The sequence below is a fragment of the Rutidosis leptorrhynchoides genome, chromosome 1 (genome assembly GCF_046630445.1).
Source record: "Rutidosis leptorrhynchoides isolate AG116_Rl617_1_P2 chromosome 1, CSIRO_AGI_Rlap_v1, whole genome shotgun sequence".
Classification (NCBI taxonomy): Eukaryota; Viridiplantae; Streptophyta; class Magnoliopsida; order Asterales; family Asteraceae; genus Rutidosis; species Rutidosis leptorrhynchoides.
The window spans coordinates 46,347,677-46,372,706 of NC_092333.1; positions in this window are offsets into that span (position 1 = coordinate 46,347,677).

Genomic DNA, 25,030 nt, shown 5'->3' on the forward strand with positions numbered 1-25,030 from the left:
ATTTGATATAATAAACATTGGGTTAACAACATTAATTGAGATCGTTAACTTAAAGGTTTCAAAACAACACTTACATGTAACGGCTAACGAAGACTTAAAGACTCCATTAGAATGTATATACATGTTGTGTTTTGATATGTATTCTTACACTTTTGAAAGACTTCAAGACACATATCAAAATACTTCTACTTAACAAAAATGCTTACAATTACAACCTCGTTCAGTTTCATCAACAATTATACTCGTATGCACCCGTATTCGTACTCGTACAATACACAGCTTTTAGATGTATGTACTATTGGTATATACACTCCAATGATCAGCTCTTAGCAGCCCATGTGAGTCACCTAACATATGTGGGAACCATCATTTGGAAACTAGCATGAAATATCTCATAAAATTACAAAAATATGAGTAATCATTCATGACTTATTTACATGAAAACAAAATTACACATCCTTTATATCTAATCCATATACCAACGACCAAAAACACCTACAAACACTTTCATTCTTCAATTTTCTTCATCTAAGTGATCTCTCTCAAGTTCTATCTTCAAGTTCTAAGTGTTCTTCATAAATTCCATAAGTATAGTTTCATAAAAATCAAGAATACTTCCAAGTTTGCAAGTTTACTTCCAAGCTTTCTAATCCATTCCAAGTAATTATTTAAGATCAAGGAACCTTTGTTATTTATAGTAGGTTATCTTTCTAATTCAAGGTAATATTCATATTCAAACTTTATTTCAATTTCTACAACTATAACAATCTTATTTCGAGTGAAAATCTTACTTGAACTGTTTTCGTGTCATGATTCTGTTTCAAGAACTTTCAAGCCATCCAAGGATCCTTTGAAGCTAGATCTATTTTTCTCATTTCCAGTGATTTTATCCAGAAAACTTGAGGTAGTAATGATGTTCATAACATCATTCGATTCATACATATAAAGCTATCTTATTCGAAGGTTTAAACTTGTAATCACTAGAACATAGTTTAGTTAATTCTAAACTTGTTCGCAAAAAAAAGTTAATCCTTCTAACTTGACTTTTAAAATCAACTAAACACATGTTATATATCTATATGATATGCTAACTTAATGATTTAAAACCTGGAAACACGATGAACACCATAAAATCGGATATACGCCGTCGTAGTGAAACCGGGGGCTGTTTTGGTTTGGATAATTAAAAACTATGATAAACTTTGATTTAAAAGTTGCTCTTCCGGGAAAATGATTTTTCTTATGAACATGAAACTATATCCAAAAATCGTGGTTAAACTCAAAGTGGAAGTATGTTTTTCAAAATGGTCATCAAGACGTCGTTCTTTCGACTGAAATGACTACCTCTTACAAAAATGACATATAACTTATATTTCCGACTATAAACCTATACTTTTTCTGTTTATATTATAGAGTTCAATATGAAATCATAGCAATTTGATTCACTCAAAACGGATTTAAAATGAAGAAGTTATGGGTAAAACAAGATTGGATATTTTTTGATTTTTGTAGCTACGGGAAATATTAACAATTCTATACAAATCATATCCTAGCTAACTTATATTGTATTATACATGTATTCTAATATATTATGTAATCTTGGGATACCATAAACACGCATGCAAATGTTTTGACATATCATATCGACCCATGTATATATATTATTTGGAACAACCATAGACACTCTATATGCAGTAATGTTGGAGTTAGCTATACAGGGTTGAGGTTGATTCCAAAAATATATATACTTTGAGTTATGATCTAGCCTAAGACGTGTATACACTGGGTCGTGGATTGATTCAAGATAATATATATCGATTTATTTCTGTACATCTAACTGTGGACAACTAGTTGTAGGTTACTAACGAGGACAGCTGACTTAATAAACTTAAAACATCAAAATGTATTAAAAGTGTTGTAAATATATTTTGAACATACTTTGATATATATGTACATATTTGTTATAGGTTCGTGAATCGACCAGTGGCCAAGTCTTACTTCCCGATGAAGTAAAAATCTGTGAAAGTGAGTTATAGTCCCACTTTTAACACCTAATATTTTGGGATGAGAATACATGCAGTTTTATAAATGTTTTACGAAATAGACACAAGTAAATGAAACTACATTATATGGGTGAATGATCGAAGCCGAATATGCCCCTTTTGCTTGGTAGCCTAAGAATTAGTAAACCGATCTACTAATTGACGCGAATCCTAAAGATAGATCTATTGGGCCTAACGAACCCCATCCAAAGTACCGGATGCTTTAGTACTTCAAATTCATTTTTATCATGTCCGAAGGATTTCCCGGAATGATAGGGGATATTCTTATATGCATCTTGTTAATGTCGGTTACCAGGTGTTCACCATATGAATGAATTTTATCTCTATGTATGGGATGTATATTGAAATATGAAATCTTGTGGTCTATTATGATTTGATAATATATAGGTTAAACCTATAACTCACCAACATTTTTGTTGACGTTTTAAGCATGTTTATTCTCAGGTAATTATTAAAAGCTTCCGCTGTTGCATACTAAAATAAGGACAAGATTCGGAGTCCATGCTTGTATGATATTATGTAAAAACTGCATTCAAGAAACTTATTTTTGATGTAATATATTCTTATTGTAAACCATTATGTAATGGTCGTGTGTAAACGGTATATTTTAGATTATCATTATTTGATAATCTACGTAATGCTTTTTAAACCTTTATCGATAAAATAAAGGTTATGGTTGTTTTAAAAATGAATGCAGTCTTTGAAAAACGTCTCATATAGAGGTCAAAACCTCGCGACGAAATCAATTAATATGGAACGTTTATAATCAATATGAACGGGACATTTCAGTTGGTATCCGAGCGTTGGTCTTAGAGAACCAGAAAATTGCATTAGTGTGTCTTACCGAGTTTGTTAGGATGCATTAGTGAGTCTGGACTTCGACCATGTTTTTCTTCAAAAAAAAAAAAAAAACGATTGCTTAACATTTTTTTTGTTGGAAACTATATATTATTAATATGTAAATATTATGTGATATATTAATCTCTTAACGTGTTTGATATTGTGTGATAGATGTCTACCTCTAGTACAAATCCCATTGATTCACCTAATAATAATGAAGAGTCGGATATATTTTGGGAAGATTCACAAATTCCCGAAGAGGAACCGGAAGAAGAGGAACCGGAAGAAGAGGAACCAGAAGAAGAGGAACCAGAAGAGGAGGAATCGAAAGAGGAGGAATCGAAAGAGGAGGAATCGAAAGAGGAGGAGGTTCCGGAGGAAGAAATATTGATACCTATAGTAAATCGATTAAATAAAAGAAAATCCTCAACCAACGGACCAAAGTTAATAATGGTCAATGGTGTTTCCGCCGAGGAAGCAAAATATTGGGAAGATTACCAATTTTCCGATGAATCGGATCCCGATGAGGATTCCGATGATGTTATAGAAATTACCTTGACCCAATTTAATAAAGCGAAAGAAAATAATAAGGGAAAAGGTATAAAAATAGAGAAACCCGATTCCAACCCCGATGAACTTTATATGTATCGACAACATCCGTATTTCCTAAAATGTAACAATGACCAGGGAACCTCTAAACCACCAGGTTTTTCTAAACCATTATATAAAACGACGGCTCATATTAGAGGAACACCATATATTCCTAGAAAATTAGGAAAACGAACCAAGTCCGAAGAAGAAGAAACCAGTGATTCAGATTAGAGGGTTGTAATCATATTATGTATTATATGTATTGTAGTGTGCTTGTATTTTTTTTTGTTCTATGTAAAAATTGCTTGTATTGTTTGTTAATTATCTTTTACGAATTTAATTCTTGTCTATTTTACAGTATAAAAACAAAATGGACGTTAAGGGTAGACAACCGAATATTTTAGAAGACCTACCAGAGGATATGATTGAGGAAATCTTGTCTAGAGTCGGTCAGAATTCATCAGCACATTTAGTTATGGCGAAATTAACTTGTCAAACATTTGAAACACTTTCCAGAAATGCCTTAGTTTATAAAAGGCTTTCCTTTGATAGGTGGGGTATATCACATTGGGGAGACCGTAAGTTACGTCGTGTTTTCTTTAAAGCGTTAAATGCGGGGAACCCAAATGCAATTTTACGCTACGGGTTAAGAACCTATTTTGACTCAACATATCCCAACATAGGATTTCGTGAATTAGAAAGAGCTTCTAACATGCAACATAAAGAAGCATGTTATGCTTACGGGTTAGTGATGTTCGCTTCTTACCAAAGTGAGAAAAAGAATATCGGATTGCAACTTTTAAATAAAACCTTCCCACAAGTGACGGATTCAGTAGTTGGGGTGAGAAACAAGGTTTTTAGATTATTACGGGGCTGTTGGACATTACGAAACCCTCGTCCTTTTGACGACGTTACAACATGCTGCCTAGCCAATGGTCATAACGGTTATTTTCCACAAGACCAAGGATGGGAAGTCGTCTTAGTAAAACCAGAATGCATGACTTGTTTCTGGACTTATGAATTACATGTCTTTATTTCCTTTGCTGAACAACTTGCGTATTAACTAGATTTATCTTCAAAACTGTCCTGTATCATAGTGTACTATATTTCATGTTATATGTAATATAGCGAAGTTGTAAGTTTGAAGAATATTTGTATGTGATATATTATTATAATCAGTTTTTCATATGGAATTGTAGTAGTTGAATTGTATATTAGCTAATAAGTATGAACTTAACGGGTAGGTAGTACCCGAATTTAAACTTATAAAACGCTAATATGAAGAAAAAGCTTTTATAAATGAGTTCATATTATGCTACGAAATACTATTGACTACTCTTAATATTCTGTATGATTAACTCGATTCAGTTGTCTATTTTGAAGGAAATGACACCGACTACTCGACACACCATGAATATGAACGAAGAGGAATTTCGTACCTTTATTGCTGCAAACATAGCTGCAGTACAGGCTGTGCTACATACCAACAATAACGATGAATCTAGCAATGCAGCTAACGGCGCAAGAAATCGTGTAGGATGCACCTACAAAGAATTCACTGCCTGCAAACCTTTAGAATTTGATGGAACCGAAGGACCAATTGGATTGAAACGGTGGACCGAGAAAGTCGAATCGGTGTTTGCCATAAGTAAGTGTACTGAAGAGGACAAAGTTAAGTACGCTACGCATACCTTCACAGGTACTGCGTTAACGTGGTGGAACACCTATCTTGAACAGGTAGGACAAAATGCTGCTTACTCACTACCGTGGTCGGCATTCAAGCAATTGATGAACGAGCAGTACCGTCCTAGAAACGAAGTCAATAAACTCAAGGCAGAACTTAGAGAGTTACGAACACAAGGGTTCGACGTTACCACATATGAACGACGATTCACAGAGTTGTGCCTATTGTGTCTGGGAGCATTTGAAGATGAAGAAGAGAATTTGTAAAAGGGTTACCAGTAAGGATTCAAGAAGATGTAAGTTCACACGAGCCCGCTTCTATACAGAAGGCAAGTCGAATGGCTCATAAACTCATAAATCAGATTGAGGGAAGAATTAAAGAGCAGGCGGCCGAAGAAGCCAACACGAAACAACTCAAGAGGAAGTGAGAGGAAAATGGTGACAAGAGTCACCAGTACAACAACAATAACAATTACAACCACAATCGCAACAACTATCCCAACAACCGCAACAACAATCGCAACAATAACCGCAATCCTAACAATAACTACAACAAACATCCCAACAACAACAACAACAACAACAACCATTTCAACAACAATAACAATCCCAATAACAACCTCAATAACAACAACGGCAACAAAAACCAAAAACAGCCATGTCATAGGTGTGAAGAAAATCACCAGGGGTTTTGCACGACATTTTGCAATAGGTGTAAAAGAAATGGTCATAGCGCGACAAAGTGTGAGGTCTACGGACTAAAGTTTAACAGAACTAAGGGAGCAAATAATGACGGAACAAGTAATGCTGAAATGAATAGTGTCGGAGCAAGTAATACCAACGCTGTTTGTTATAAATGTGAAAAATCGGGCCACATTATTAGAAATTGCCCGAATCAGGGGAATACTAATGGGCAGGGCAGTGAAAGAGTTTTCAATATTAATGCGGCAGAAGCACAGGAAGACCCGGAGCTTGTTACGGGTACGTTTCTTATTGACGATAAATCTGCTTATGTTTTATTTGATTCGGGTGCGGATAGAAGTTATATGAGTAGAGAATTTTGTGCTAAATTAAGTTGCCCATTGACGCCTTTGGATAGTAAATTTTTACTCGAATTAGCAAATGGTAAATTAATTTCAGCAGATAATATATGTCGGAATCGAGAAATTAAACTGGTTAGCGAAACATTTAAGATTGACTTGATACCAATAGAGTTAGGGAGTTTTGATGTGATAATCTGTATGGACTGACTGAAGGAGATGAAAGCAGAGATCGTATGTTACAAAAATGCAATTCGCATTGTACGAGAAGAAGGAGAACCCTTAATGGTGTACGAAGAAAAGAGCAACGCAAAGTTAAATCTTATTAGTAACCTGAAGGCACAAAAAACTAATAAGAAAAGGTTGCTATGCTATGCTAGCACACGTCGAGAAAGTCAATTAAGAAGAAAAGAACATCAATGATATTCTCGTCGCAAAAAGAATTTCTCGATGTATTTCCGAAAGAATTACTGGGACTACCTCCACACCGATCCGTTGAATTTCAAATAGACCTTGTACCGGGAGCTGCACCAATAGCTCGTGCTTCATACAGACTCGCACCTAGCGAAATGAAGGAACTTCAGAGCCAATTACAAGAACTTTTAGAGCGTGGTTTCATTCGACCAAGCACATCACCGTGGGGAGCTCCTGTTCTGTTTGTGAAGAAGAAAGATGGTACATTCAGGTTTTGTATCGACTACCGAGAGTTGAACAAACTTACCATCAAGGACCGCTACCCACTACCGAGAATAGACGACTTATTTGATCAACTACAAGGCTCGTCTGTTTATTCGAAGATCGATTTACGTTCTGGATATCATCAAATGCGAGTAAAGGAGGATGATATTCCAAAAACTGCTTTTAGGACGCGTTATGGTCATTACGAGTTTATGGTTATGCCATTTGGATTGACTAACGCACCAGCTGTGTTCATGGACCTTATGAACCGAGTGTGTGGGCCATATCTTGACAAGTTTGTCATTGTTTTCATCGACGACATACTTATTTACTCAAAGAATGATCAAGAGCATGAAGAACATTTGAGAAAAGTGCTAGAAGTATTGAGGAAAGAAAAACTGTACGCTAAGTTTTCAAAGTGTGCATTTTGGTTGGAAGAAGTTCAATTCCTCGGTCACATAGTGAACAAAGAAGGTATCCAGGTGGACCCGACAAAGATTGAAACCGTTGAAAAGTGGGAAACCCCAAAAACTCCGAAGCATATACGTCAATTTTTAGGATTGGCTGGTTACTACAGAAGATTCATCCAAGATTTCTTCAAAATAGCAAAACCCTTGACTGCATTAACGCATAAAGGGAATAAATTTGAATGGAAGGATGAACAAGAGAAGGCGTTTCAGTTATTGAAGAAAAAGCTAACTACGACACCTATATTGTCATTGCCTGAAGGGAATGATGATTTTGTGATTTATTATGACGCATCAAAGCAAGGTCTCGGTTGTGTATTAATGCAACGAACGAAGGTGATTGCTTATGCGTCTAGACAATTGAAGATTCACGAGCAAAATTATACAATTCACGATTTGGAATTGGGTGCTGTTGTTTTTGCATTAAAAACTTGGAGGCATTATTTATATGGGATCAAAAGTATTATATATACCGACCACAAAAGTCTCCAACATATATTTAATCAGAAGCAACTGAATATGAGACAATGCAGGTGGATTGAACTGTTGAATGATTATGATTTTGAGATTCGATACGACCCGGGGAAGGCGAATGTGGTAGCCGACGCTTTGAGTAGAAAGGACAGAGAACCTATACGGGTAAAAGCTATGAATATAATTATTTGTACTAACCTTACTACTCAAATAAAGGAGGCGCAACAGGAGGTTATAAAAGAAGGAAAGTTGAAGAATGAGATACCCAAAGGATCAGAGAAACATCTTAATATTCGGGAAGACGGAACCCGATATAGGGCTGATAGAATTTGGGTACCAAGGTTTGGAGATGTGAGAGAAATGGTACTTAAAGAAGCACATAAAACCAGATATTCAATACATCCCGGAGCGGGGAAGATGTATAAAGATCTCAAGAAAAACTTTTGGTGGCCGGGTATGAAAGCCGATATTGCTAAATATGTAGGAGAATGTTTGACTTGTTCTAAGGTCAAAGCTGAACATCAGAAACCATCAGGTCTACTACAACAACCTGAAATCCCTGAATGGAAATGGGAAAACATTACCATGGATTTCATTACTAAATTGTCAAGGACTGCAAGTGGTTATGATACTATTTGGGTAATAGTTGATCGTCTCACCGAGTCAGCACACTTCCTGCCAATGAGAGAAGATGACAAAATGGAGAAGTTGGTGCGATTGTATTTGAAGGAGGTTGTCTCCAGACATGGAATACCCATCTCTATTATCTCTGATAGGGATGGTAGATTTGTTTCAAGGTTCTGGCAGACATTGCAACAAGCATTGGGGAGTCGTCTAGACATGAGTACTGCCTATCATCCACAAACTGATGGGCAGAGCGAAAGGACGATACAAACGCTTGAAGACATGCTACAAGCATGTGTTATTGATTTCAGAAACAGTTGGGATCGACACCTACCGTTAGCAGAATTTTCCTACAACAACAGTTATCATTCTAGTATTCAGATGGCGCCGTTTGAGGTACTTTATGGTAGAAAGTGCAGGTCTCCGATTTGTTGGAATGAAGTGGGGGATAGACAGATTACGGGTCCGGAGATAATACAAGAAACTACCGAGAAAATCATCCAAATTCAACAACGATTGAAAACCGCCCAGAGTCGACAAAAGAGCTACGCGGACAGTAAAAGAAAAGATATAGAGTTTGAAATTGGAGAAATGGTCATGCTTAAGGTTTCACCTTGGAAAGGCGTTTTTCGATTTGGTAAACGGGGGAAACTAAATCCAAGGTACATTGGACCATTCAAGATTATAGATCGTGTCGGACCAGTAGCTTACCAACTGGAGCTGCCTCAACAACTCGCGCCTGTACATAACACTTTCCACGTCTCGAATTTGAAGAAATATTTTGCTAAAGAAGATCTCACTATCCCGTTGGACGAAATCCAAATCAATGAAAAACTTCAATTCATTGAAGAACCCGTCGAAATAATGGATCGCGAGGTTAAGAGACTTAAGCAAAACAAGATACCGATTGTTAAGATTCAATGGAATGCTCGTAGAGGACCTGAGTTCACCTGGGAGCGTGAAGATCAGATGAAAAAGAAATACCCGCATCTATTTCCAGAAGATTCGTCAACACCTTCAACAGCTTAAAATCCCGAAATTTATTTAACGGGTAGGTACTGTAGTGACCCGAACTTTTCCATGTTTATATATATTAATTGAGATTGATATTTACATGACTAAATGTTTCCAACGTGTTAAGCAATCAAACTTGTTAAGACTTGATTAAATGAAATAAGTTTCATATAGACAATTGATCACCCATGTTGACCGGCGATTCACGAACGTTACAAAATTGTAAAAACTACATGTTGTGGTATATATATAGACATATATATATGGTTGACATAAGATTATGATGAGTAAGTATCACACTAAGTATATTAACAATGTGTGATATACATAAGAAATGAGATTACTAAGTTAAGAAACTCGAAATGATATATATAACGATTATCGTTATGATAACGTCTACTAAATACATATGTATCATATTAAGATATTGATACACTATATTTAACATGATAAAATAATATTTAAATATATCATTAAGTGTGTTAACAATGAACTACATATGTAAAAACAAGACTACTAACCCAAGAATTACAAAACGAGACTTATATGTAACGATTATCGTTGTAACGATATTTTAATGTATATATCATATTAAGAGATATTCATACATCATAATATCATGATAATATAATAATTTAACATCTCATTTGATATAATAAATATTGGGTTAACAACATTAATTGAGATCGTTAACTTAAAGGTTTCAAAACAACACTTACATGTAACGACTAACGAAGACTTAACAACTCCATTAGAATGTATATACATGTTGTGTTTTGATATGTATTCTTACACTTTTGAAAGACTTCAAGACACATATCAAAATACTTCTACTTAACAAAAATGCTTACAATTACATCCTCGTTCAGTTTCATCAACAATTATACTCGTATGCACCCGTATTCGTACTCGTACAATACACAGCTTTTAGATGTATGTACTATTAGTATATACACTCCAATGATCAGCTCTTAGCAGTCCATGTGAGTCACCTAACACATGTGAGAACCATCATTTGGCAACTAGCATGAAATATCTCATAAAATTATAAAAATATGAGTAATCATTCATGACTTATTTACATGAAAACAAAATTACACATCCTTTATATCTAATCCATATACCAACGACCAAAAACACCTACAAACACTTTCATTCTTCAATTTTCTTCATCTAAGTGATCTCTCTCAAATTCTATCTTCAAGTTCTAAGTGTCCTTCATAAATTCCATAAGTATAGTTTCATAAAAATCAAGAATACTTCCAAGTTTGCAAGTCTACTTCCAAGCTTTCTAATCCATTCCAAGTAATTATTTAAGATCAAGGAACCTTTGTTATTTATAGTAGGTTATCTTTCTAATTCAAGGTAATATTCATATTCAAACTTTGATTCAATTTCTACAACTATAACAATCTTATTTCGAGTGAAAATCTTACTTGAACTGTTTTCGTGTCATGATTCTGTTTCAAGAACTTTCAAGCCATCCAAGGATCCTTTGAAGCTAGATCCATTTTTCTCATTTCTAGTGGTTTTATCCAGAAAACTTGAGGTAGTAATGATGTTCATAACATCATTCGAATCATACATATAAAGCTATCTTATTCGAAGGTTTAAACTTGTAATCACTAGAACATAGTTTAGTTAATTCTAAACTTGTTCGCAAAAAAAAGTTAATCCTTCTAACTTGACTTTTAAAATCAACTAAACACATGTTATATATCTATATGATATGCTAACTTAATGATTTAAAACCTGGAAACACGATGAACACCATAAAATCGGATATACGCCGTCGTAGTGAAACCGGGGGCTGTTTTGGTTTGGATAATTAAAAACTATGATAAACTTTGATTTAAAAGTTTCTCTTTTGGGAAAATTATTTTTCTTATGAACATGAAACTATATCCAAAAATCATGGTTAAACTCAAAGTGGAAGTATGTTTTTCAAAATGGTCATCAAGACGTCGTTCTTTAGACTGAAATGACTACCTCTTACAAAAATGACTTGTAACTTATATTTCTGACTATAAACCTATACTTTTTCTGTTTAGATTCATAAAATAGAGTTCAATATGAAACCATAGCAATTTTATTCACTCAAAACGGATTTAAAATGAAGAAGTTATGGGTAAAACCAGATTGGATATTTTTTGATTTTTGTAGCTACGGGAAATATTAACAATTCTATACAAATCATATCCTAGCTAACTTATATTGTATTATACATGTATTCTAATATATTATGTAATCTTGGGATACCATAGACACGTATGCAAATGTTTTGACATATCATATCAACCCATGTATATATATTATTTGGAACAACCATAGACACTCTATATGCAGTAATGTTGGAGTTAGCTATACAGGGTTGAGGTTGATTCCAAAAATATATATACTTTGAGTTGTGATCTAGCCTGAGACGTGTATACACTGGGTCGTGGATTGATTCAAGATAATATATATCGATTTATTTCTGTACATCTAACTGTGGACAACTAGTTGTAGGTTACTAACGAGGACAGCTGACTTAATAAACTTAAAACATCAAAATATATTAAAAGTGTTGTAAATATATTTTGAACATACTTTGATATATATGTACATATTTGTTATAGGTTCGTGAATCGACCAGTGGCCAAGTCTTACTTCCCGACGAAGTAAAAATCTGTGAAAGTGAGTTATAGTCCCACTTTTAAAACCTAATATTTTGGGATGAGAATACATGCAGTTTTATAAATGTTTTACGAAATAGACACAAGTAAATGAAACTACATTATATGGGTGAATGATCGAAGCCGAATATGCCCCTTTTGCTTGGTAGCCTAAGAATTAGTAAACCGATCTACTAATTGACGCGAATCCTAAAGATAGATCTATTGGGCCTAACGAACCCCATCCAAAGTACCGGATGCTTTAGTACTTCGAATTCATTTTTATCATGTCTGAAGGATTTCCCGGAATGATAGGGGATATTCTTATATGCATCTTGTTAATGTCGGTTACCAGGTGTTCACCATATGAATGAATTTTATCTCTATGTATGGGATGTATATTGAAATATGAAATCTTGTGGTCTATTATGATTTGATAATATATAGGTTAAACCTATAACTCACCAACATTTTTGTTGACGTTTTAAGCATGTTTATTCTCAGGTGATTATTAAAAGCTTCCGCTGTTGCATACTAAAATAAGGACAAGATTTGGAGTCCATGCTTGTATGATATTATGTAAAAACTGCATTCAAGAAACTTATTTTTGATGTAATATATTCTTATTGTAAACCATTATGTAATGGTCGTGTGTAAACGGTATATTTTAGATTATCATTATTTGATAATCTACGTAATGCTTTTTAAACCTTTATCGATAAAATAAAGGTTATGGTTGTTTTAAAAATGAATGCAGTCTTTGAAAAACGTCTCATATAGAGGTCAAAACCTCGCGACAAAATCAATTAATATGGAACGTTTATAATCAATATGAACGGGACATTTCATACAAAATCATCTTTCATAAATCTTAGTAACCGTACACATATCTCGTGCACAAAAATAACATACACATAACCTGTGTATAAAATCATTCTCTCGATACATAACATTCACTTTTCATTTCTTTCATAGCTTGGCTTGGTAACCGACCTTAACATATAATGCGCATAAATAATATCCCCAAAACATAACATCTCGTCTGTATAATATATAAATCTCGAAGTACTAAACACCACGCCCACTAGCCCTTCCGTCTAGTGAACATGCTGGGTGGGGGTGTTAAACCCGGTAGCTACCTTTAGGATTCGCGTGAATTAGGGCCATACCTGATTCTAATTCTTAGGTTACCAAGCAATAATAATCAGGGGAAATATTCACAACAATTAGTGGCAATTATCACGTCCAACTAATTCAATAATAATCCACAGAACTTCTGTCTGCATAATAATTCATTCGAGGAATGTTTTGCTTGTGTCTATCTCGTCAAACATTTATAAAAGCATTTCATGTATTCTCAGTTCAAAATATATTTCAAAAGCATTTAATAAAGCAGTTGTAAAAAACAGCGCATGTATTCTCAGTCCCAAAAATATAAAGAGTAAAAGGGAGCAAATGAACTCACCATAATGTATTTTGTAGTAAAAATACATATGATAACATTGAACAATTATAGGGTTCGTCTCGAATTCACGAACCTATATCATTTATATATGTATGTTAATACCTATAATTATATTTGAACAATTTCATATATTATAACTGATATTATATATATTTAATTTGTGTATATACATTTATAATGATTAATATTTATATAGTTATATTAATATATATTTGGTTAATATTATATTAAAAATACTTACTTTGTTATATATAAAAATGTTAATGTGATTAATACTTACTTATATGTAATATTACTAAAAGTATATTTTTTTTATATACGAAATGTTTATTTGGTGACATAATATCAATATTAGTAATAAAAGTTGTTTTTGATTATAATGATAATACTACTAATAATAATAACTATAAAAATAATAATAATACTATTATTTATTTTAATATCTTTAATGATAATAATAATAATAATAATAATAATAATGATAATAATAATAATAATAATAATAATAATAATAATAATAATAATAATAATGATAATAATAATAATAATAATAATAATAATAATAATAATAATAATAATAATAATAATAATAATAATAATAATAATAATAATAATAATAATAATAATAATAATAGAAGTACTACCTTAATGAAAGGAACTTTTAAAAAAATAAACACCCTTGCCCAGGCTCGAACCCACGACCTCTCGTAACCCCAACAACACCCTAACCATTTGAGCTATCATTCTTTTCTATTTTATTTCCTAACTGAAAACATTTAACCCATTTCTATTTCTAGTCTGATAATATCAAACTAATGCTTGGCTCAATCCCTTAATTTCGGCCCAACAGTGTAATTAACCTCGGCCCAATCATAGTTACGGCCCAATCAGGAAAATTTGAGTAGTCGATCAAATTAAAAAAAAATGGAACCTCTTTCTTTTCTTCTACTCGTGACCACCAACTATTATACAAAAAGTTTCACTTTTGTTTGTTGCTTTTGACCAATCAAAATCCTCTTTTCTTCCTCTTGTTTCTTTCTATCGTGGATTAACAACAATAACCCAGCAAAAAATAAAATTAATTGAGCTACCTTCTTGCTTGCTTCTTTATTTCACGACATTTAAACAGGAGCCATAATAGTAATAGTCGATCGTGGTTGATGAAACAGAAGAAGGAATATATATATATATATATATATATATATATATATATATATATATATATATATATATATATATATATATATATATATATATATATATATATATATATATATATATATATATATATATATATAAAATACAGGAAAATAAGCAATTGCAGTGGAGGGTTAATGAACGTGCGATGATTTTACAGCTGACCGAAAACACAACAACAGAAATATTGGTTGTTCATGATGGTTTAACATGGTGGTTCTGTTAGGTTTTAGACCCTCGAACAATAAGACAGAAGGGTTCAATACTCAAATGGGTTTTGATTGGTGTCGATAAAAGATAGTAATTAAAAGTATGGTGATGATTCTTCGTGCAGCAGTAGTCGTCCTTCGATTCGATAGCAAGCGAAATAGTTAGTAACAGGTACTAATATTTTGTTCTTGGGCGAGTTCATGAGCTAGTTTAGGAGAGATAGAGGAGAGAGAGTGGTGACGGATGTTGGTTATTGTGGTGGCAATTGTATATGGTTATGGTGGTGATGATGTTAGCCGTGAGTGACGGTTGTGAGGTTCTTGGTGGTAGTTCGATTAAACATAAAGAAGGAAGACGTAGAAATGGTATTTAAACAAGAAAATAATACGGTGGTGGTTTGGTCTTGAAGGTGATGATTCAAAGAAGTGGTTGTGAGTTTGTGTTGATTATAAATAGAAAAATTAAGTAACGTGTGGGTTTCGACTACAACAATCCAGTAGCAGCATCCGTGGTTCAATGATGGTGGTGTTAATCGTAACAGAAAAGAAAAAATAAGAAAAATAAAGGATCGAGAAGTTTGAAGAGCGGTTGTGGTGTTCTTAACTCGTACAGGAACAAGAGGAAATGAGCTGCAGCAGTTTCATTTGAAAGATGATGGTGATTAAAGAGTGATGGTGATTCGATGGTAATCAAAGTTTGCAAGGTGGCCGGTGGTGGTTATTCAATCGTGGCGGTGGTGGAACCATAGCTTAAACAGAATACGCAGGAGCACCATGGTTGTGGAAGTTGTCGATGGTGTACCTGGAATGATGAACGTAATTGCCTAATATCTATCTATATGTAAATAAACACATATATATGTACACATGTTTTGAAACAACAAATATGTACTTATATTCTATTATATTAAAACCAAAACAGTAATGCATGCATTTCAATTGTGCACAGTTTCAAATAGTTCATCAAATAGTTCAGCAGCCGTTCTTATGTCTTATTCTACCGACAATTTTACCCGGATTGTTATATCGTAGTCCATTGCTAAACAGTTAACCTATAAAAGTGTTCCTAAAAATCCCAAAATTTTAGATTAAATATATTTAATTATTTCACTCATTAACTGTTTGAAACCTGATTAAAGATGTTAGTTAATTATTTATTTTCTGTTCCAATTAATGTGTACGGAGTACTAATATTTAAACTAAAAAGGTAAAAAAAATATTTTTATCAAACCTAAAATCTTCATAATCAATTCATCGTTCAACTTTAATTTTAAATCTTCATAAACTTGTACTAGATCTATATCAAAACTAACGAATCGTCAACCGAGTGCTACTGACGTTTACTAATTAGGTTCAAAATCATTTATTTTTAATATATTCTCTTTCTATATATAAACAGTTTTAAATAGCAAGTTTAACTACTAAATAAATATATTATATATCTTTAAACCATTGTATTTAATATAATTTATATATTTACAAGTAATATTTATATACATATTTATATATATAAATATATATCTATATATTTATAATAATAGTTTTCATTACATCGCATATTATTTTTCATATTTATTTTCAACAATTAAATCATATATTATTTCAAATAATATTTCAAATTAATGTATATGTATCTATTTACATATAGTTGTTCGTGAATCGTCGAGAATGGTCGAAGGTCAATTGAATATACAAAACAGTTCAAAGGTTTTTTTCTTGAGACTCAACATTACAGACTTTGCTTATCGTGTCAGAATCATATAAGAATTAAGTTTAAATTTGTTCGGAAATTGCCGGGTCGTCGCAAGTATATTAAGAATGTATGTGGCCATGGAGAGTGCATGTTGCCAAAATTTAGGAGGGGCTTGAGAGTGAGCGAGAAGAGTGCGAATGATGTTGTTTATGGATCAAATTTTATGTTCCGCTTTTCTGTTTTGTGATGAAGTATATGGGCATGAAAAATGAAAAAGCATGCCATTTTTGGTACAAAAATTACGAAAAATTGTATTATTGTATTCGGTACCATTATCACATTGAAAGGTTTTTATAGTTGTTTTAAATTGAGTAATGATTTTAGCATGGAAGTTAGAGAATATTGAGAACACACTCGATTTATGTCTAATGGGATAGGTCCATAAATAATTGGTGTAATCATCAAGAAAAAGTATATAAAATTTATGGCCTTCGTTGGTGGGAAAGGGAGAGGTCCACAAGTCACTATGTATTATGTCGAACGGTGCATAAGTAAAAGATGAGGAAGCATGAAATGGTAATTTAATATGTTTGCCAAAAATGCAAGATTGACAAATTTTATTACTAGACTTCGAATTACAAGAAATGTAATGTTTATTGCTAAGATCTTTTAAAATGGAATCGCCCGGATGACCTAGTGATGCGTGATTATGACTTTAAAAACGAAATTTAGAACAAGCTTTCTTCACTTAAACAGATCTGAACACAAACCCCCAAATTGTAACAGCAACAACCCCAAAACAGAGTATAAAACTCTGAAATAAGAACAAAGGATAGAAGAATCTAAACCCCAAATTGATAAAGATACCACCACAATTAGAGATCTAGAAACACTCCAAATCTTTAACTACAGCTGATAAAGATTCCACCACAACTATAATATCAGATATGAAGATTTGGATTTCACCACAATGTTTGATAAAGTAACACCACAAACACTGATAAAGAAACCACTCTTAGCCACCGGAATTAAAGATTCGTAAAGACACAGAGATTTTGTAAATAGATAAGCTCTATCAAACTTTTCATTCAATCATCAACCAAGTTTTACAATTACAAGAGCTCTCTATTTATAATAGAAGCTTAACAGCTATTTTCTAAATAAAACAAAAACATAAAAAGGAAATGGAGACAAAAAGGACAAACAAATACAAATTAGCCAATAAGAATAAAGGACATAATCTGTAAAAAGCCTGCCATTTGTTAGTGCTCCTTCCCATGATAAAAGCATCCAATGATAAATGGGAGTCTTCCTTGGACAGCTAACATTCTTCTAGAACAGCCACACATGTGTTAAGCACATGACCTGACCGGTTTATTGAAAAGCATAAGTAAACTTTGAATTGTATCAGCAAGTTGGCCATTCAAACAGAAAATAGCATCGCGTGCTGGTTGTACTAGAGTTTCGTGTGCTGATTGAACTAAAATTCTTTAGCTGGTTGAACTAGCTGGTTCGCCTAAGCATAACTTTGCTGGTTCGATTTGCTGGTTACCCGGCTGAGTGAATTAAAGCTTTACTGGCTGAACTAAACTCATTTGCTGGTCCGGCTAGCTGGTTCTTCTTAATTGCTGGCTTGCCTTCAACTATCAAAAACTTTATTCATCAAAACATAACTACTTCAGTTTAAGGACTGAAGTAGGGTCACCCCTGAGCTTCTTGAACCAGCTCCAAAAACACTTAGATGATACGAAATAGATGGCAACACGACCATTTCTTGGCCTGATTCGGGTGTAACATCTTTTGAGCTCGTGCTGGTTACATTGCTCAGCTCACCCGCATCATCCTCCCCCTCTAAAAAGGAACTTGACCTCAAGTTCTTGAGGTTGTCATCTTCCAAGTAGGGCATCAAATCACCAACATTAAAAGTGCTAGACACAGCAGTATTACCAGGCAGCTCGACCTTGTAAGCATTATCACCAACTTTTTCCAACACTTTAAATGGACCCTCAGCTCTTGGCATCAGCTTGTTCTTACTTTTTGCTGGGAACCTTTCCTTCCTTAGATGAATCCAAACAAGATCACCAGGAACAAAAGTAGGCTGCTTTCTGTGCTGGTTAGCTTTAGCCTTGTATTGCTGGTTGGTCTTCTCAATTTTGGCCCTCACTTGCTCATACAGCTTCTTCATTTCTTTGGCCTTTGCTACTGCATCAACACTTACCTTAGGCTCAACTGCAAAAGGAATCATATCAATGGGTGTGAGTGGATTTGCACCATAGCAGATTTTAAATGGTGATTTTCCCGTGGAGTAATTAGGTGCTCTATTAAAAGCAAATTCAGCTTGAGCAAGCTTGAGCAAGCTTCAAATCCCACTCCTTCAAACTTTTCTTCACAAGTGCCCTTAGCAACATTCCCACAGTTCTATTGGTAACTTCAGTTTGACCATCAGTTTGGGGATGGTGAGAAGTGCTGAATAAAAGCTTTGTTCCAAGCAGCTTCCATAATGTCTTCCAAAAATAGCTTAAGAACTTTGTATCTCGATCAGACACAATGGTTTTGGGAACTCCATGAAGACGAACAATTTCTTTGAAGAATAAAGTAGCAACAACAGTAGCATCATTAGTTTTGTTGCAGGCTATGAAATGAGCCATCTTTGAAAACCTGTCAACAACAACCATAATAGAATCTTTGCCTCGCTGAGTTCTTGGCAATGCAACAATAAAGTCCATGCTTAAATCTTCCCGTGGCTGGTTGGGAACAGGAAGAGGAGTATACAAACCCTTATGAAATGCTGACTTAGCTTGAAAGCATGTAGCACATCGATTAATCACAGCTTTAACATCTTTATCCATACATGGCCAGTAAAAGTGTTCACTTAGGATATCCAATGTCTTGTTAATCCCAAAATGACCAGCTAAACCACCTCCATGTGCTTCTCTAATCAGCAACTCCCTGATTGAATCTTTTGGGATGCACAATCTGCTGCCCTTGAATAGAAAACCATCTTGCTCAACATAATCTCTTTTGGACTCAGCAGGAGAACAGTTCAAAATAGGAGCAAAGTCTGGATCAGCTTCATATAACTCCTTAACAAATGAAAATCCAAGAACTCTAGCTTCCAGATTTGACAACAAAGAATATCTTCTTGAAAGAGCATCTGCAACAACATTAGAAGTACCAGCCTTGTGTTTAGACACAAAGGAGTACATCTGCAAGAATTCAACCCATTTTGCATGCCTTGGATTTAGTTTGTGCTGCCCATTAATGTATTTCAATGCTTCATGATCAGAAAAGAGAACAAACTGCCTTGGCTTCAAATAATGCGACCAATGATCAACAGCTCGAATGATGGCATAAAACTCTTTATCATAAGTGCTATAATTCAGCTTTGATCCATTTAGCTTTTCACTGAAATAAGCTACTGGTCTTTTTCCTTGCACTAGCACAGCTCCAATGCCAACACCACTTGCATCACATTCAAGTTCAAATAGCATATCAAAATTAGGCAAAGCAAGTATTGGTGCTGAACTTAGCTTCTTTTTCAATGATTCAAATGCTGATTGTGCAGAACTGGACCATTCAAATACCCCTTTCTTCAAACAATCAGTAATTGGAGCAACAATTGTGGAGAAGTCTTTGATAAATCTTCTATAAAATGAAGCTAAACCATGAAAACTTCTAACTTCAGTGATGGTAGAAGGACTAGGCCATGATCTGATTGCTTCCACCTTAGATGGATCCATTGAAATGCCTTCTTCAGAAACCACATATCCAAGAAACACTACTTTGCTGACAAAGAAATCACACTTCTCCAGCTTTGCATATAACTGATTCTGCCTTAATAGCTCAAATACTTTCCTCAGATGATCCAAGTGTTCTTCTTTAGTTTTTGAGTACACTAGGATGTCATCAAAGTAAACAACCACAAACTGACCAATAAGTGGCCTGAGCACTTCATTCATAAGCCTCATGAATGTGTTGGGTGCATTAGACAACCCAAAAGGCATAACCAACCACTCGAATAATCCACCTTTGATCTTGAAAGCTGTATTTCATTCATCTCCTTCTTTCATTCGAATCTGATGATACCCACTTCTAAGATCAACTTTGGAAAACACACAAGAACCATGCAGCTCATCTATCATATCATATAATCTAGGTATGGGATACCTATACTTGATGGTGATGTTGTTAATAGCTCGGCTGTCTACACACATTCTCAGAGAACCATCTTTCTTTGGAACCAGTAAAGCTGGTACTGAACAAGGACTCATGCTGGTTCTAACATACCCCTTGGCAACCAGCTCATTAACTTGCTTTTCTAATTCTTTTGCTTCATGAGGGGAACATCGATAAGCTGCTTTATTAGGAAGAACAGATCCATGTACAAGATTAATTTGATGTTCAATACCCCTGACTGGTGGCAAACCAGTAGGTAACTCAGTAGGAAACACATCAGCAAATTCTTATAACAATGGCTTTACCCTAGCTGGTATTTCATCATGCTTGTTCAACTCATCACTCTCAACCAGCAGCAATAGATAAGCACCAATACCACCCTTTAACTCAGTATCAACTTCAGCTTGAGTCATAAACAAAGTTTTATCACTCTTAACAGTAGGATCAGCTCTAGGTATTTCACTAGGCTTTAAAGAAGTGAGGGTGATATTTTTTCCATTCACATACATTGAATAAGTATTTTGGTGTCCATTATGATAGACATACTTATCAAATAACCAAGGTCTACCAAGCAGCAAATGACAAGCATCCATAGGAATAACATCACAAGTAATCTCATCCTGATAAACAATACCAATTGAAAACGGAACAGTAACTTGGCGAGTAACCTTTACCTCGCTGCCTTGGTTAAGACATTGAAGTTTGTATGGATGAGGATGCTTCTTTGTAACCAGCTCAAGTTTTTCCACCATGTGAGCAGATGCTGCATTTGCACAGCTGCCCCCATCAACAATCAGGCTGCACACTTTGCCTTTGACTGTGCATCTTGAATGAAAGATGTTTTCACTCTGGCTCTTATCTTCAATAGTTTCAGCTGAGTGCATTACCCTTCGAATCATTAGAAACTCTCCAATATCAGCAGCAACAAACTCTTCACTATCAGATTCATCATATGCTGGCTCAGTTTCAAAACCCCCTTCCAAATCTTCAATCTCCTTTAGTGTAAGAGCACGCTGGTTAGGACATTGAGCTTGAAAATGCCCAAATCCATGGCACTTGAAGCATTTCCTCCTATTATCTTTAGGACCAGCTACAACCTGCTCTTTGCCTTTAGATACTTTGGATGCTGCCTCGTTATGCCTAGGCAGCATAGATGATTGACCCTTCATAGGCAGCACAGTTGGCTTGGAATAAGACTTAAAATTAATTTTCTTTTTTGCTTGTTTCTCTACTTGAATAGCCAGCTTGCAAGCACTCTCAAAAGTCCATAGAGGTTGCATTTCAACTTGATCAGCAATAGAAGCATTTAAGCCCCCAACGAATCTTGCTATAGTGTGTTCTTCAGCTTCTTTAACATTTGTACGAATCTTGAGCTGCTCAAACTCTCTGATGTAATCAACAACATTCATGCTGCCTTGCTTGAGTGTATTCATCTGGATATACAGCTCTTGCTTGTAAGCTTGAGGAACAAACCTCTTTTGCATACACTCTTTTAACTTGGACCAGGTTTTGATTATTTTCTTCCCTTCATATTGCCTTTCTTTTTTTAGATTATCATACCACATTGAAGCATACTTCTTCAATCTGATTACAGCAATTTTAAAGGCATTTTTATAATCATAGCCTTTAACCTCCATAATTCTATCCATGGCCTGAACCCATTCAAAGTAATCTTCAGGATTAGAGGACCCTTCAAAATCAGGTGGGTCTATCTTGATATCTTTCAAATCATCAACCTTTTTCCTATGCCTTCTTCTTCTTTGTGAAGAAGCATGAGATCCATCAGTAGATTGGCTACCATCCTCAGATTCAGTACTAGAAGACACAATAGTTGTATCTCCATTTTCAGATCTAATTCTATTTCTTCTTGGAACACCATCTTCCAACAAGTTAACCATTCTTTCCATCTGATGTTGTAGAGCTTCAATAGCTCCATCTCTTCTAAGATTATGAGCTTCTTCAAGAGTCATATTCCTTGGAATATCAGCCATTTCAAATATCAGATCTGAAATAGACCTTTAGCAATAAATAGAAACCCAGATCTGAAATAAAGCTTAACAGCTCTAAAACAGAGTATGAACTGAAACAACAATAAAAATGATAAGAAAGCTTCGATTTGAACAACCTAAGCTCTGATACAACTTTGATGCATGATTATGACTTTAAAAACGCAATTTAGAACAAGCTTTCTTCACTTAAACAGATCTGAACACAAACCCCCAAATTGTAACAGCAACAACCCCAAAACAGAGTATAAAACTCTGAAATAAGAACACAAAGGATAGAAGAATCTAAACCCCAAATTGATAAAGATACCACCACAATTAGAGATCTAGAAACACTCCAAATCTTCAACTACAGCTGATAAAGATTCCACCACAACTATAATATCAGATATGAAGATTTGGATTTCACCACAATGTTTGATAAAGTAACACCACAAACACTGATAAAGAAACTACTCTTAGCCACCCGAATCAAAGATTCGTAAAGACACAGAGATTTTGTAAATAGATAAGCTCTATCAAACTTTTCATTCAATCATCAACCAAGTTTTACAATTACAAGAGCTCTCTATTTATAATAGAAGCTTAACAGCTATTTTCTAAATAAAACAAAAACATAAAAAGGAAATGGAAACAAAAAGGACAAACAAATACAAATTAGCCAATAAGAATAAAGGACATAATCTGTAAAAAGCCTGCCATTTGTTAGTGCTCCTTCCCATGATAAAAGCATCCAATGATAAATGGGAGTCTTCCTTGGACTGCTAACATTCTTCTAGAACAGCCACACATGTGTTAAGCACATGACCTGACCGGTTTATTGAAAAGCATAAGTAAACTTTGAATTGTATCAGCAAGTTGGCCATTCAGACAGAAAATAGCATCGCATGCTGGTTGTACTAGAGTTTCGTGTGCTGATTGAACTAAAATTCTTTAGCTGGTTGAACTAGCTGGTTCGCCTAAGCATAACTTTGCTGGTTCGATTTGCTGGTTACCCGGCTGAGTGAATTAAAGCTTTACTGGCTGAACTAAACTCATTTGCTGGTCCGGCTAGCTGGTTCTTCTTAATTGCTGGCTTGCCTTCAACTATCAAAAACTTTATTCATCAAAACATAACTACTTCAGTTTAAGGACTGAAGTAGGGTCACCCCTGAGCTTCTTGAACCAGCTCTAAAAACACTTAGATGATACGAAATAGATGGCAACACGACCATTTCTTGGCCTGATTCGGGTGTAACATCTTTTGAGCTCGTGCTGGTTACATTGCTCAGCTCACCCGCATCATCCTCCCCCTCTAAAAAGGAACTTGACCTCAAGTTCTCGAGGTTGTCATCTTCCAAGTAGGGCATCAAATCACCAACATTAAAAGTGCTAGACACAGCAGTATTACCAGGCAGCTCGACCTTGTAAGCATTATCACCAACTTTTTCCAACACTTTAAATGGACCCTCAGCTCTTGGCATCAGCTTGTTCTTACTTTTTGCTGGAAACCTTTCCTTCCTTAGATGAATCCAAACAAGATCACCAGGAACAAAAGTAGGCTGCTTTCTGTGCTGGTTAGCTTTAGCCTTGTATTGCTGGTTGGTCTTCTCAATTTTGGCCCTCACTTGCTCATACAGCTTCTTCATTTCTTTGGCCTTTGCTACTGCATCAACACTTACCTTAGGCTCAACTGCAAAAGGAATCAGATCAATGGGTGTGAGTGGATTTGCACCATAGCAGATTTCAAATGGTGATTTTCCTGTGGAGTAATTAGGTGCTCTATTAAAAGTAAATTCAGCTTGAGCAAGCTTAAGCAAGCTTCAAATCCCACTCATTCAAACTTTTCTTCACAAGTGCCCTTAGCAACATTCCCACAGTTCTATTGGTAACTTCAGTTTGACCATCAGTTTGGGGATGGTGAGAAGTGCTGAATAAAAGCTTTGTTCCAAGCAGCTTCCATAATGTCTTCCAAAAATAGCTTAAGAACTTTGTATCTCGATCAGACACAATGGTTTTGGGAACTCCATGAAGACGAACAATTTCTTTGAAGAATAAAGTAGCAACAGCAGTAGCATCATTGGTTTTGTTGCAGGGTATGAAATGAGCCATCTTTGAAAACCTGTCAACAACAACCATAATAGAATCTTTGCCTCGCTGAGTTCTTGGCAATGCAA